General features: G+C 41.7%; 1 protein-coding gene and 1 long non-coding RNA gene across 3 annotated transcripts in view; one reads left to right on the top strand and one right to left on the bottom strand.

Annotated features, from left to right (window-relative positions):
• The window catches only part of ABCG2 (ATP binding cassette subfamily G member 2 (Junior blood group)), a 123,542-nt gene that overhangs the window by 49,805 nt on the left and 58,686 nt on the right, over positions 1 to 15,051 (bottom strand). Inside the window, exon 1 of one of the 2 annotated variants that reach the window (XM_032239652.1) lies at positions 5,107 to 5,205. The exons of the other annotated variant lie outside the window; for it this stretch is intronic. The gene's annotated coding sequence lies outside the window, so the exon portion shown is untranslated. Of the gene's footprint in view, positions 1 to 5,106; positions 5,206 to 15,051 lie in introns of those variants that run through there. 2 annotated transcript variants of the gene reach the window in all.
• LOC116524416 lies at positions 5,441 to 8,203 on the top strand. The gene is made up of 2 exons (XR_004257322.1): positions 5,441 to 5,631; positions 7,664 to 8,203. It is a non-coding gene; the product is annotated as an uncharacterized LOC116524416 (long non-coding RNA).

The raw sequence follows: 15,051 nt of genomic DNA, 5'->3' as shown, positions 1-15,051 counted from the left end.
CAGCTTTGCATATGAGGATTCCCCAGCTTTCCTGTCCCTTCCCTGCTGGCCTACCTATATTATTCATACCTCTGCCTCTCTTGTTGCTTTCTAACTAGCAAGGCCACATTTTTACTTTTTTTTTTTTTTTTTTTTTTTTAGACGGAGTTTTGCTCTTTTTAGATGGAGTTTCGCTTTTGTTGCCCAGGCTGGAGTGCAATAGTGCAATCTCAGCTTACTGCAACCTCCGCCTCCTGGGTTCAAGTGATTCTGCTGCCTCAGTCTCCCTAGTAGCTGGGATTACAGGCGGATGCTAATTTTTGTGCTTTTAGTAGAGACAGGGTTTCACCATGTTGGTCAAGGCTGGTTTCGAACTCCTGACCTCAGGTGATCCGCCCGCCTCGGCCTCCCAAAATGCTGTGATTATACGAGTGACCGACTATGCCCGGCGCATTTTTACTTTTTTGAGAAGTTTAAACATTTGTCTTCAATATATGCTGGTACTCTATTATAATCAAAATGATAATCTGCATTAAAGATACCATATTTCTCTATTTTTTTTACCTTTATCAAAGAGACCACTCTTTACAATTGGAAAACTCAAACTGTGCAACTCAAAACAGCATTTTCATACAATGAAATCTGAGACAGCTAGAACTATTGCACATGTTGGTAAAAGCCAACATAGTCTCTAGTTGAGAATTCCAGGCTTCCATTTTCTTTTCCTAGGATGACACTAGTATATGAAGTTTCACTCTACAGTTTCACTCTATAGGGCATGCTGCATAAGTTATACACCTCTTTAAACTGTTTACTGAGGTTAATCCCAAAAGATAGCAATCCTGAGCAGTTAGGGACCTCACATCACTGTCAGATGATTGCTACAGATTTAACAATGGAAAGGAAAAGGAACACAAAATCTGAAGTTTCACTTCCATAAACTGTCTCTTGTCTTTAAAAGGTATTATCTTTTAAGGTATTCCCTTTAAAAGGTTGATCCATGGGTTTCCATGTTGTCTCTGATTTGACAGATCACAGAGATTAGGAAGCACCATTAAGAGATGTGTAATTTGACAAAGCTGAAAATTAGCAACTTTGTTCATTCCCACAAATAATACAACAAGCCACTTACAGACAATAATCTGGTTCCTGATATGTAAAAAATCTACAAATAGAGCCCAAAAAAGTGATTTATTATGTATTGCAGTTCAATATCACTGGGTAAGACTAATGAAAATTATCTATTCAGCTTTCCACTTTGTCTAGCAACATGTAAGAGAAATAAGGGAGAAAAAAAGTAAGAGCTCACCACTAGATATATGTAGTTGCTACTCTGCACTTGAAATGTGGCTCATGTGACTGAGAAACTCCATTTTCAATGCTACTTAATTTCGATTCACTTAAATTCAAATACCCCTTGGGCTGGTGGCTACAATATTGGACAGTGCAAATCTAGTGTTTATTCTTTTAAGATACATTTCTCACCCTTGGGCTACTGTATAAAGCAAGTTTATAATACCATAAAAGATACACATAGACCAGGTGCAGTGACTCACACTTGTAGTCCCAGCACTTTGGGAGGCCTAGGCGGGTAGATCACAAGATCAGGAGTTTGGGACCAGCCTAGCCAACATGGTGAAACCCCGTCTCTCCTAAAAATACAAAAATTAGCTGGGCGTGATGGCACACCTGTAGTCCCAGATGTTTGGGAGGCTGAGGCGGGAGAATCGCTTGAACCCAGGAGGCGGAGGTTGCAGTGAGCCGAGATCACGCCACTGCACTCCAGCCCAAGTGACAGTGACAGTGCAAGACTCTGTCTCAAAAAAAAAAAAAAAAAAAGATACACGTAGTTGCTGTATCTTCCATCAGACAAACTCATTCTGAGTTTCAAAATAGCACAAAACTCTGGTAGTACTATTGTATTTCTTTCAAAAATAAGTAAGTGCTCTATACTTCAGGTTGAGAATAACAAATCTGTAAGATAAGCATGTGTGGCAATAGCCGAAAAGAAAATGCCTAATTCTTTAGAACTATCTTTTAAACGATTGCTAAACTGAACTCAACCCCTTTCCTCAAGCAAAACAAGCGAGGAGAATCCCAAAGAGTTAAAAAACTGACCTCTAAATAGAATTCACATTTACCAAAATGACATTTTTTCACCAAACATAACATTCCCATTTCTTAAGTAAGTTTCATAGTTTTACTCAGAATTTAAAATGCCAATGGGAGGTCAGTGAAAGAAAAACTGGCCAGGTAAAGTGGCTTAGCCTGTAATCACAGCACTTGAGGAGGCATGATTAAATATTTCTCACTCCTGGGCTCAAGCGGTCCAGGAGGCGGGCAAATCACTTGAGCCCAGGAGTTTGAGACCAGCCTGGGCAACATGGTGAAACCCTGTCATGTTGGGGTTATTTTTTTACAAAAAAAAAATTAAAACCCATTATTTTTTATAAAAAGCTTAGCCAGGCATGGTGGTACACACCTGTGATCCTACCTAATGGGAAGGCTAAGGTGAGAGGATCCCTTGAGAGTCCATGAGATAACAGCGGCAGTGAATCGTGACTGTTCCACTGAAATGCAGCCTAGGCAAGAGTAACTCTGTCAAAAAGAAAAGAAAAAGGAGAAGGAAGGGAGGGAGGGAGGGAGAGAGGGAGGGGACAGAGGAAAGAAATGAAGGAAAGAGAAAGATGGAAAGAAAAGAGAAGAAAGAGAAAGAGAAAGAAAGAAAGAAAAAGGAAGGGAGGAAGGAAAGAAGGAGGGAAGGAAGGAAGAAAAGGAAGGAAGGAAAGAAAAGAAAGAAGAAAGAAAAAGAAAACCTAAAGAATCCATTTAACCCTTCCAGGCACCCTCGAGGGCTTCCCTATAAAAGTACCAAAGAGCCTGGCACCATTGTGACCAAAGCCCCAGCTGTGAGGCTGAGGCGGGAGAATCTCTTGAGCACAGGAGATCAGCTTGGGCAACATGAAAGACCCTGTGTCAAAAAAAGTCCCTAAGATCTCTAGCAATATATGCCAGTATTTAGATTATAGCTTTAACAATTCCCCAATAAAACGTCCTGCAAGCTTGGGTCACAGAGCATGAACTTTATTTTGATTCGTGCTCTTTGCCCTCATGTATATCCTATGCTAAGTACATAGAAAAATGATATTTATAAAAGTATTTCCTTTAGACTTCCTTGCAAATCTGCAATTTCTGAAAGTCATATTTGCATTTGAAAATTGAATTTCCCTAGAGATGCTGGCTATCATAAAAGCAGAGACCTGATATCTACTATTTTCGTGTTCTTCAGAGTTATTCATATCCTGTTCTCAGTTATTTCTATTGAAAGATTAAATCAATGTGTCATACTCTGTGGCAAGGTAGTTCATGCCTGTAATCCCAGCACTTTGGGAGGCCAAGGAGGGTGGGATCACCAGAGGTCAGGAGTTCAAGACCAGCCTAGCCAATATGAAACTCTGTCTCTACTGAAAATACAAAAAATAGCCTGGCGTGGTGGCGGGTGCCTGTAATCCCAGCCACTGAGGAGGCTGAGGCAGAAGAATCACTTGAACCCATGAGGCAGAGGTTGCAGTGAGCTGAGATAGTGCCACTGCACTCAAGCCTGGGCAGCAGAGCAAGACCAGTCTCAAAAAAAAAAAAAAAAAAAAGGAAGTATCAACATCATGTACCCAATATGACACACTGAGATAGAAACTTTACTTCTGTAACATTTTTCCCAAAATATGGAACATTCATCTAATCATGACAGTAAACATCAAACAAATACAAATTGAGGGGCATTCTACAAATTAACTGACCAGGTCTTCTTCACCAGTGTCACCAGGAAAAAACAGCGAAAGACTGTGGAACTGTCACAGATCAGAGAAAATTAAGGATATTTAGCAGTTAAATACAAAGTGAGATCATTGATTCAAACCCCGGGCAGAAAACGGACGGTGGAAAGACAAGTGAAATCGAAATGAAGTCTGTAGTTTAGTTCATTTTATTATAGTAGCATGCCCATTTTATTAGTTTTTTTTTTTATTTGCAAATTTTCAGTAACTCTCAAATTATTTCAAAATTAAAAGTTATTATAAATAATAAAATAACCAACATGTTTCAATGTTTATAATGGAAGAGTAATATTAGACTTAACGTGCCATTTTTGTTGTTGAAATCTTCCTCACCAAGATCTATACAATCCAGTCAAAGCTGTACTCTGAAAGCGTTGTTTTGTAAAGAATATCACATCAGAAACATCTCTTCCTTTTTACTCTGGCTTATTGACCGCTAGCTGACATTCAAATGATAGGAGAGCTGTGAGATCCTCCTAAAAACCAAGCTTGAGGGGATGTCTCTAGCACTGAGAGGGGAGTGAAAGCACTCAACCCTTTATGTTCTCGGGATAGGTAAATGACAAATTATTCGTCAATCTTTTTAGAATACTAACATTAACAAATTTTTCCTCCACCTATAGTAACTTCCATGCTCAGCGGGTTTTTATCCATCCAATATCAACTTTAGCTTCATACATTTGGAGAAAGGCCAAGAGTTTTACAAACCCACATTTAACACACTATGGAGCCCCGAATCAGTTTGCACCAGAGCATCATTTTCTGAAAAACCACTTGAATTGTCAGTTTTAAATTGCACACCCACTTTCAAATGAAACTGAGAGAGGCTAAAAAACGTAGCCATCTCTTTTCAACGGTTATCTATTTTCAAACAAATACATACACAATGCCCGCCGACCTTTCCAAACACACACTCTCAGCGCATTGGCTTTTACCATCTACTCACTCAGCTTAACAGCGCTCGGTCTTAGCCAGAGGCTCAGGATCTCGGGATGCGCGCGCTCAGAGGCAGAGCTTTAACAATCATTGATGTAAATGATGTCAGCTGGACCGTCCAAACAAACCCCAAAAGCAGCAGTGTACCCTTAACAAGGCCACCAAGATTGTGCACAGTGCATTCCCAAATCCTCCCCAGCTCCTCTGCAGGCTGCCTCCTGGCCAAGTCTCAATCTCAGCGGGAGTGGCGGGAACTGCCGCTTCCCTCCTGCGCGCCCGGAACCGTTTGTGTGGGCACAGCCCCTTCCCAGGACCACACCAGGCGTGCCCACGCCCTCCCCTGGCGCCGGACACTCACCCGCGTGGCGGTCCGTGAGGACACTATCGGAACCAGCGGCGGTTCGCTGCCTCAGGAGACCCGGACATAGAGGGTGTGAGCTCAAGCAGCGCCTCGGGCTGTGGACAGTCAGAGCTGAGCGCTGTGGCCCCTCCCCCGTGTGCCTGGTTTCCCCTGGGTCGGGGTTCGCCTGCCGGGGTTAGGCGTGGCACCGCCTGCCTGGCCGCGATAACCGCCCTGCGACCCCGCTGAGAGCGCACACATGTCCCGCGGCGCTGAGCTGCCTGCTGGACGGGAACCGCCCTCCTACGGGACTAAGGTCACCGAGACGACTATGCCGGGACACGCAGGGACAAACCAAATGGGGATGGTACGAAATGGAGCCGAGTCATTAACTCCGAGAATCACCTGGCGCTCATCGGGCTGATACCTCGTCTGATCTGGATGGGCTTGATCGCCGCCAGCGGCTGGAGCGCCGAAGCACCGGGGACGCAGACCCACGGGTTGGCCAGCCACAAGCGCTCCTGCTCCTCACCCCCAGAGCAAGTAAGTGGGTGGTTTCTGGTGAATGGGCTTCTAAGAAAGTGGATGCTTGCGCCCCAGGGCCTAAAAAAATCAGGGACTGAATCTAACCCAGTTAGGGAAAGGGGAGAAACTTTGAATGAAAATATTACCATAGTTTAAATATTATTCTTCACACTCCTGTGATTGACGTACTTCTGTGCAATATTCTGATTGTGTGGAAAGGCTGGAAAATGATTGTGTAGGTTTAGGAAACGGGCTGTGAGGTTTTGTGAGTGTAGCTATTCAATAATCTACCTTTCGGGTATATGCGTCTACCCTAGGAAATTAGTACCTGCATGCAGATATTTTCTGGTTTGCATTTACAAACAAAAATCATAATATCACTTAAACTGTTTAAATCAACACTAGGAATAACTATTAATTGTTCACCCAATGCAGGAAAGTTTTAGCCAGGAAGCCTACATTAGAAACTTGACTGTACATAATTTTTTAAAGAATTTTTAAAATACCATACCGCATGCTTTTTAAAAGAACTTTAAGGTATATATTCATGATGCGCCCCAACATTTGGGTAAAATTATTCTTTTGAATTAATTTCTGTCAGTTTCAAGACCTTTAAAGACCCATATAGAAATACATTTTAGTCATACTTCATTTTAAGAAAAAATTAAGGCCATCGTTGTGGCTCCTGCCTGTAATCACAGCACTTTGGGATGCCAAGGTAGGTGGATCACTTGAGGCCAGGAATTCGAGACCAGCTCGGCCAACATGGCGAAACCCTGTCTCTACTAAAAATACAAAAGTTAGCTCGGTGTGGTGGCAAGCCACTTGGGAGGCTGTAGTCATAATCGCAGCTACTCAGGAGGCTCGGGAACAAGAAGCGCTTGAACCTGGGAGGCAGAGGTTACAATGACCCAAAATCCTACCACTGCACTCCAGCCTGAGCCACAGAGTGAGACTCAGTTTCAAAAAAGAAAAAGAAAAAAAAATTAAGATAAAATTTTTTTAAAAATTATACTTTAAGTTCTGGGGTACATGTGCAGATGGCGCAGGATTGTTACATAGGTATACACATGCCATGGTGGCTTGCTGCATCCATCCCCCTGTCATCTACATTATATATTATAAAGTTTTCAGACCTGGCCTTTAATGATTGCGAAAACTGAAAAGTCTCCAAAGAATAAATTTTATTTTAATTTTCTTTTTAGCTCACCCAGACAAGTGAAAAGAATAAAATTTTATGATACCAGAAAAAGTGAAAACATTTCCACCAAGATCTGAAGGCACTAAGGAGGAGACCTAATAAAAATGGAGAAAACACACATGAAATTGATATGAAGCACATTTTTAAAAATGAGTGCTAAGTTGAACATAGCATTCTGTAATTATGTAAAATAAAAACAAACCAAAACCCTAAACATAGAGGTCAGGCACGATGGCTTACACCTATAATCCTAGCACTTTGGGAGGCCAAGGTGGGTGGATCACCTGAGGTCAGGAGTTCGAGACCAGCCTGGCCAACATGGTGAAATCCCGTCTCAATTAAAAATACAGAAATTAGCCAGGCATGATGGTGCATGCCTGTAATCCCAGCTATCCTAGAGGCTGAGGCAGGAGAATCGTTGGAACCAGGGTGGCAGAGGCTACAGTGAGCCAAGTTCACGCCACTGCACTCTGGCCTGGGCAACAAAGCAAGACTCCATCTCACAAAAAAAAAAAAAAAGAAAGAAAGAAAAGAAAATTGCGGGGCAAGGAGTGGTAACTAACCCCTGTAATCCCAACACTTTGGGAGGCAGAGGCCACCTGCATTCCTTGGCCCTTTTCTCCATCTTCAAAGCCAGCAGCATAGCAGCCCTGTGACCCTGCTTCTGTCATCACATCTTTGATTTTCCTCTGCCTCCCTCTTCCACCTTTAAGGACCCTTGGTATTACAATGGGCCCACCGGATAAGCCAGGATAATCTTCCTATTTTAAAGTCATTTGATTAACAATCTTCATTTCATCTGAAACCTTTAATTCTCCTTTGCTAAGTAACCTATCATTCACATTCTAGGGAATAAGACATGGACACATTTGAGAGGCCATTTCTTCTGCTCACCACTAGGCCACAGGAAATGAAAGCGGATGCTAATGGAGGAACCCACTGTCACCCACTGAGTTGGTATGAAGAATATTTTAACTGAAACATTTAAGATACAGCAGATACAGAAAGAAGCCTTTCTGGAGCGTCCCTTCATTTGACTAAAGGCAGAGCTTTCAGAGAGTGAAGCTGCCATAAATTCCCTCTTGGGGAGCTGCACTGCCAGTAAGGAGACTTCACTGCCAGGAAGAAAGCTCCACTGCCAGGAAAGAGACCACTTGCACCAGAATGACAAATTGCATAACCGAACATAATCACAAATTGTCATATCTTCATTTGTTTCCCTAAAATCCCATTTGTCTTTCCATAAAAGCATATTTGTTTTCCCATAGATCCCTTTCTCTCCTCCTCCCTTTTCCCATATTGTTGGCATATAAACTCTCATCTCTAACTGTACAGAGAGCCTCTTCAGCTGAATAAGTGTAAATAAACTTCGTATGTTCTGTTAATCCATCTATTGCCAATTAATTTACTGGCCCCCAAGCACTGGACCTAAGTTGGCAGAAGAAGAGTTTCCTCCCAACACTAATATGAGACAGAAACTGCACAGCAACGCCAAGGCCCCTATGGTGGGACTCTATAAACAGTGGTTTGAAAGCTGCAAATGGGCATGGCTTTCTCATTCACAAATATGTGAAGGTAAAGGGTTAAATTCTAGGGTATGGTTTTGCTGGGTGGGTAAGGCAATAGAAAGATGAAGCAAAGGAGTTGTGTAAGTGAAGTGATTCATCATCATAGGAAAGTGAAGTACATGGAGGGGTCACATGGAGATGGCAAGAGCTGAAACAGGAAGATCAGGTCACTGAGTGGGATACTGGCATTTAATATTCACATCCCAGGTTTTGATAAGGCCCCACGGTTTAAACACGAGAGTGGGTTATGGAAGTGGAAGGGAAGCATATTTGTTTTAAATTGCTTGAGTAACAAATTACCATCAAGTTAGTGTCTTAAAACAATACCCATGTATTATCTCCCAGTTATGGAGGTCAGAAGTCTAGATTAGGTTAGGCTCTGCTCAAGGTATCAATAGGCCAAGTAAAAGTGTCAGCCAGCTGAACTCTTAGCTGAAGGCTCTTTACTAAAGAACCAAGCAGAGTCAGGTTGTTGGCAGAATCCATTTCCTTTTGGTTACAGGACTGAGTTTCCTGTGTCCTTGCTGAATGTCAACCAGGGGCACACTCAGCTCCTCCAGACTGCCTGCATTTTCTTCCCAGGTGGCCCCTCCACTTTCAAAACAGTTTGGGTCCTTCTCAAACTTTGAATCCAACTGTGCCTTCTGCTTTTTCTTCTTTTTTTTTTTTTTTTTTTGAGATGGAGTCTCACTTTGTTGCCCAGGCTGGAGTGCAGTGGTGCAATCTCAGCTCATTGCAAGCTTCACCTCCCAGGCTCAAGTGATTCTCCCACCTCAGCCTCTTGAGTAGCTGGGACTACAGACGTGCGCCACCATGCCTGGCTAATTTTTGTATTTTTCATAGAGATGGGGTTTCACCATATTTGCCAGGCTGGTCTTGAACTTGTGACCTCAGGTGATCCACCCACTTCAGCCTCCCAAAGTGCTGGGATTATAGGTGTGAGCCACCATGCCCAGCCTCCTTCTGCGTTTTAAAAGGCTTATGTGATAAAATAAGGGCCACCTTTACAATCTCAATATTTTAGAGTCAACTGACTTAGGACTTTAGTTACAACTTCAAATCATTCAGATCAGAACCTAGATTACTGTTTGATAAGGTATCCAGGAAATGAACTGGAATCGGGGTTAGGGAAGAGGCAGATCTTTAGAATTCTGTGTCCTGGAGGTGGAGTTGAGATGAGAGAGCACAGAAGCTAGGGTAATGGAATGATCATCAAAATAAGCACAGAAGTTACCAAGATAGTAATAATCCGAGATTATTATTATTATGTCAGAAAGCAGGTGTCAAAATCTTTTAGACATGGAAAGTGAACAGAAGATGAGTATATGATGGCATTTACACAGAGAGAGACAGCATGGGGGAGGGGGCGGGGGATTGGGGTAGTAAGAGCCCAGATGCTGGAGCCAGAACACCTTGGTTAATATCATTTGCTTTATACAGCAGACAAGACACCAATTAAAAATTAACTCATTTGGTTATAAAGTTCATTTGGGGGCAGGCACAGTGGCTCACGCCTGTAATCCCAGTACTTTGGGAGGCCAAGGCAGGTGGATCACGAGGTCAGGAGATCGAGACCAGCCTAGCCAACATGGTGAAACCCTGTCTCTACTAAAAATACAAAACACAGCTGGGCATGGTAGCATGCACCTGTAGTCCTAGCTACTTAGGAGGCTGAGGCAGGAGTATTCCTTGAACCTGAGAGGCGGAGGTTGCAGCGAGCCAAGATCATGCCGCTGCACTCCTGCCTGGTGACAGAGCAAGACTCCATCTCAAAACAACAACAACAACAACAACAACAACAACAATTTCATTTGGTTATAAAGTTTATTTAGTTATAAAGCTCACTCCTAAAAATTAGACTGCAGTGAACAAAAATGTAGGTGTTGATAGTTAACCTGCTGAGTCAGATAGTACAGTGTATAACAGTTGTCTCTGCAAATTAGTTTGAAAGGTTAAATGCTGAGTTCACCAAACTACATTTCAGTGCCTATAAAAGTCTTCTGTTTAAACTTTGGAGGATACTATAACATACACAACAAAAAAGTACAGAAAATCTAAGTGGATAGCTTGATATGTATTTACAAAGTGAACACACCGGTATATCTGTCACCCAGATTAAAAAAAAAAAAGAGTGCTAACAACGCCACAGAAGCCTCCTTCAAGCTCCATCCCTTCCAAAGGTAACAACTATTCTGAGTTCTATCATTATATATTAGTTGTGTCTGTTTAAAACTGTATATAAATAAAGTAGTTATATCTTTTTTTTTTTTTTTTTTTTTTTTGAGACAGAGTCTCACTCTGTCACCCAGGCCAGAGTGCAGTAGCACAGTCTCAGTTCACTGTAGCCATGGCCTCCTGAGTACAAGCAATTCTCCTGCCTCAGCCTCCTGAGTAGCTGGGATTACAAGTGTGCACCACCAAGCCTGGCTAAGTTTGCATTTTCAATAGAGATGGGGTTTCACCATGTTGACCAGGCTGGTCTAGAACGCCTGAGCTCAAGTGAGCTGCCCACCTCGGCCTCCCAAAGTGCTGGGATTACAGGCATGAGCCATCATCCCCGACCAAGCAAGTAGTTACCCTTTTGAGACTGGCTTCTTTTCTTGAATATTATCTGCATGAAATTCATATATTTTGCACGTGATGTCATAAAGGCTTATTCACTCTTTTTATTGGATTTCACTGTATGAATACAGTGTCATTTATCTATCTACTCTTGATGGGCCTTTGGGTCCTTTCCAGTTTTGCAATACGCCCTAGAGTGTTTGGTTAGAAAACAGTTCTAATTCCACAAGTAGGCTAAATAGAGGCCCAAAATGTGAAACCATGCTCTCCCTTTGATTATGCTCCAAACAGCACAAACAAAACAGAAAATAGCAAGAGGATCAATATTGTACAAGAAAGTTAATAAGTAAATGATGGTTCCATTTCTCCCTCAAGCAGATGTTACCCAACCCCTCATTAAGCAATGTTTTATTAAGGGCTCCCTTACATTAGGTCCCATGATTGGCATTGAAGAGAAGCAAGACACAGGTCCAGGCACGGTGGCTCATGCCTGTAATCCCAGCACTTTGGGAGGCCGAGGTGGGTGGATCACCTGAGGTCAGGAGTTCAAGACCAGCCTGGCCAACATGGCAAAACCCTGTCTCTACTAAAAATACAAAAATTAGCTGGCCATGGTGGCACACACCTGTAATTCCAGCTACTTGGGAAGCTGATGCAGAAGAATCGCTTGAACCTGGGAGGCAGAGGTTGCAGTGAGCTGAGATCATACCACTGCACTTCAGCCTGAGTAGCAGAGTGAGACTCTGTCCGCCCCCACACAAAAAAAGGTGCGTTTTAAAACCTTTTTCTTTCCACCTTTCTTGCCAGTCTCAAGATGCAGCTTTGAGAGGAACCACAGATATGTTTCTGTTGTCTTGAAATATGCCTTAGAATATGCTTTAACACTCTATTCCCTTCCCCTTCCCACCTTATGCTTCCATGCCTAATGCACATTTATTTACCTGGATGCTTGTTAAGCTCACACCATACTCAGTTATCTGGTCATATATTTCCTTAGAGGCTTCAGGGACCTAATCCTACACAAAACAGGTACTTCTGGGATTCTCTCCCCAGCAGGAGATTATTTACAGGCCAGAGTTCACTCCCAGCTAGATACCGACTGCAAGACTAACTGGGATTGATTTGTAACTTGGCTGAACCAAGATGCTGGCTCCTTCACCAGATGGAACAATAATTCAGAATCAGCCACTGGGGCAAGCCACACTACCTGGCACCTGCTAGCCACCTTGCCTCTCCTGCATTCAAAGCCCCTCGTCTGAAACCCCTGCCCTCTCTCCAGAAATTGGAAAGTGGAAATTTTGGGAAAGTATTCTAACCACTTTCCCCCTTGCTGGCAATGGATAATAAAATTCACTCTTTATCATACCTTGCTCTTGTTATGTTGTCTTCGTTCCACAGGCAGCGGGCGATTGGCTCCTCTTTCAATCATAAACGTAATGTTTTAGAAAGGTTCATCTGATCAACCTAAATGCCCATAATTAGCAGATGGGATAAAATGCACTGGTGTATATGTAAACACCATGAGTGTGTAAGACATATCCACCATGAAATACTATACAACCATAAAAAAGAACGAGATCATGTCTTGCAGGAACATAGACAGAGCTGGAGACTATTATCCTTAGTAAAGTATCACAGGAACAGCAAACCAAACATCACATGTTCTCACTTATAAGTGGGAACTAAATGATGAGAACTTGTGTGCACAAAGAAGGAAACAACAGACACTGGGGCCTACATGAGGGTGGAGGTTGGGAAAAGGGAGAGAAATGCAGAAGAAATAACATGAGTACTAGGCTTAATACCTGGCTGATGAAATAACCTGTACCACAAGCCCTTGTGACACAAGTTTACCTATACAACAAACCTTCACATGTACCCTTGAACCTAAAGTAGAAGTTAAAAAAAAAGATTAATCTATTTCTGTATAGAATGGATGGGGGATGTGGGAAGGCAGAGATCAGTCTGGAAATTTTTAAAAAAATAATTGAACTAAACAGATGACTTAAACTGAGGAAAGGGGCATCAAAGAAACATTGTAAATGAAGAATTTACAGAAGCTGGTGACTGATAGAACATTGAAGGTAAAAGACAAAGAAGCTAGTGCTGACTTCAAGGTCTGAAATTCTTGGGGTTACATAAATGGAAATTATGAGGTATAGGAAAGTGTATCTTACACCTCAGTGTATTTCCATATATTACCTAGTTCAGTGCCTTGAACACAAGTGATATGCAATAAACACTTGTTTTCTGAATAATAAAAGTGAGCTTATCTTATGTGATTCAGGACCCTATTTACCCTCACCTGAATGACATACTGACCTTTCATATAATCCGTCTCTGACTACAATAACATTTTATTGCCTATAGAGATAAGATTTTATTTGTGGGAGCAACTAAGGTTAAAGCACAATCAGCATTAAATAAACTTGTGATTCATTGTTCAGTGACTTGGAATTTTTTCACATCTGGCTGACATCCTTAATATATCATGTCAACATCTCACCTAGAACTACATTTTAGTCTTCCCTATGTCATCATAATATTAGACCAAGAAACACATTATACTATATGTAACAAAGCCATCAGCCAATCTATTTTTTTAATTCTTAATTTTAATTTTTGTGTGTACACAGTAGGTATATATATTTATGTATACATGAGATAATGTATAGTTATCACATCATGTAAAATGGGGTATCTGTCTCCTCAAGATTTTGTTCTTTGTGTTACGACAATCCAGTTATAATCATTTCATTATTGTATAATTAAATTATTATTGGCTGCGCAAGATGGCTCACACTTGCAATCCCAGCACTTTGGAAGGCCAAGGCGGGTAGATCACCTGAGGTCAGGAGTGTGAGACCAGCCTGACCAACATGGTGAAACCCTGTCTCTACTAAAAATACAAAAAATTAGCCAGGCGTGGTGGCAGGCACCTATAATCCCAGCTACTCGGGAGGCTGAGGCCTGAAAATCACTTGAGCCTGGAAGGTGGAGGTTGCAGTGAGCCAAGATGGCGCCACTGCACTCCAGCCTGGGGAATAGAGCAAGACTCTGTCTCAAAAAAAAAAAAAAATATTATTGACTATAGTAATCCTGTTGTTCTATCAAATACTAGGTCTTATTCATTCTATTTTTTTTGTACCCATTAACCATCCCCACCTCCTTCTCACCTACCAGTACGCTTCCCAGACTCTGGTAACCATCTTCCTACTCTCTATCTCCATTTCAATTGTTTTGATTTTTAGATTCCACAAATGAGTGAGAACATGCAATGTTTGCCTTTCTCTGCCTGGCTTATTTCACATAGCATAATGACTTCCAGTTCCATCCAAGTTGTTGCAAATAACAGGATCTCATTCTTTTATATGGCTATATAGTACTCCATTATGTATATGTACCACATTTTGTTTATCCATTCATCTGTTAACAAACATTTAGGTTGCTTCCAAATTTTGTCTATTGTGAATCATGCTGCAACAAACATGGGGATGCAGATATCCCTTTGATATAATGATTTCCTTTCTTTGGGGTATATACCAACCAGCAGGATTGCTGGGTCATATGATAGCTCTACTTTTAGTGTGTTGAGGAGCCTCAAAAATGTTCTCCATAGTGGTTGTACTAATTTACATTCTCACCAACAGTATATAGAATTCACTTTTCTCCACATCCTTGCCAGCATTTGTTGTTATCTGTCTTTCAGATAAAAGCCATTTTAACTGAGGTGAGAGGATATTTTATTGTAGTTTTGATTTGCATATCTCTCATGATCAATGATGTTGAGCACCTTTTCATATGCCTATTGGCCATTTGTGTGTTCTGTTTTGAGAAATGCCTTTTTAAACCTTTTGTCCATTTTAAAATCAGATCATTCGATTTTTTTTCCTATAGAGTTGTTTGAGCTCCACATATATTCTGGATAGTAATCCCTTGTCAAATGGGTAGTTTGCAAATATTTTTTCCCTCTCTGTGGGTTGTCTCTTTCCACTGTTGTTTCGTTTACTGTGCAGAAGCTTTGTAACTTGACGTGATTCCATTTGTCCATTTTTGCTTTCATTGCCAGTGCTCATGGGGTATCACTCAGGAAATTTTTGCTAAGAC

Source organism: Sapajus apella, unplaced genomic scaffold, assembly GCF_009761245.1.
Source record: "Sapajus apella isolate SASKATOON/1434 unplaced genomic scaffold, GSC_monkey_1.0 scaffold45, whole genome shotgun sequence".
Taxonomy (NCBI): Eukaryota; Metazoa; Chordata; class Mammalia; order Primates; family Cebidae; genus Sapajus; species Sapajus apella.
This window is presented reverse-complemented; position numbering and strand designations above follow the sequence as displayed.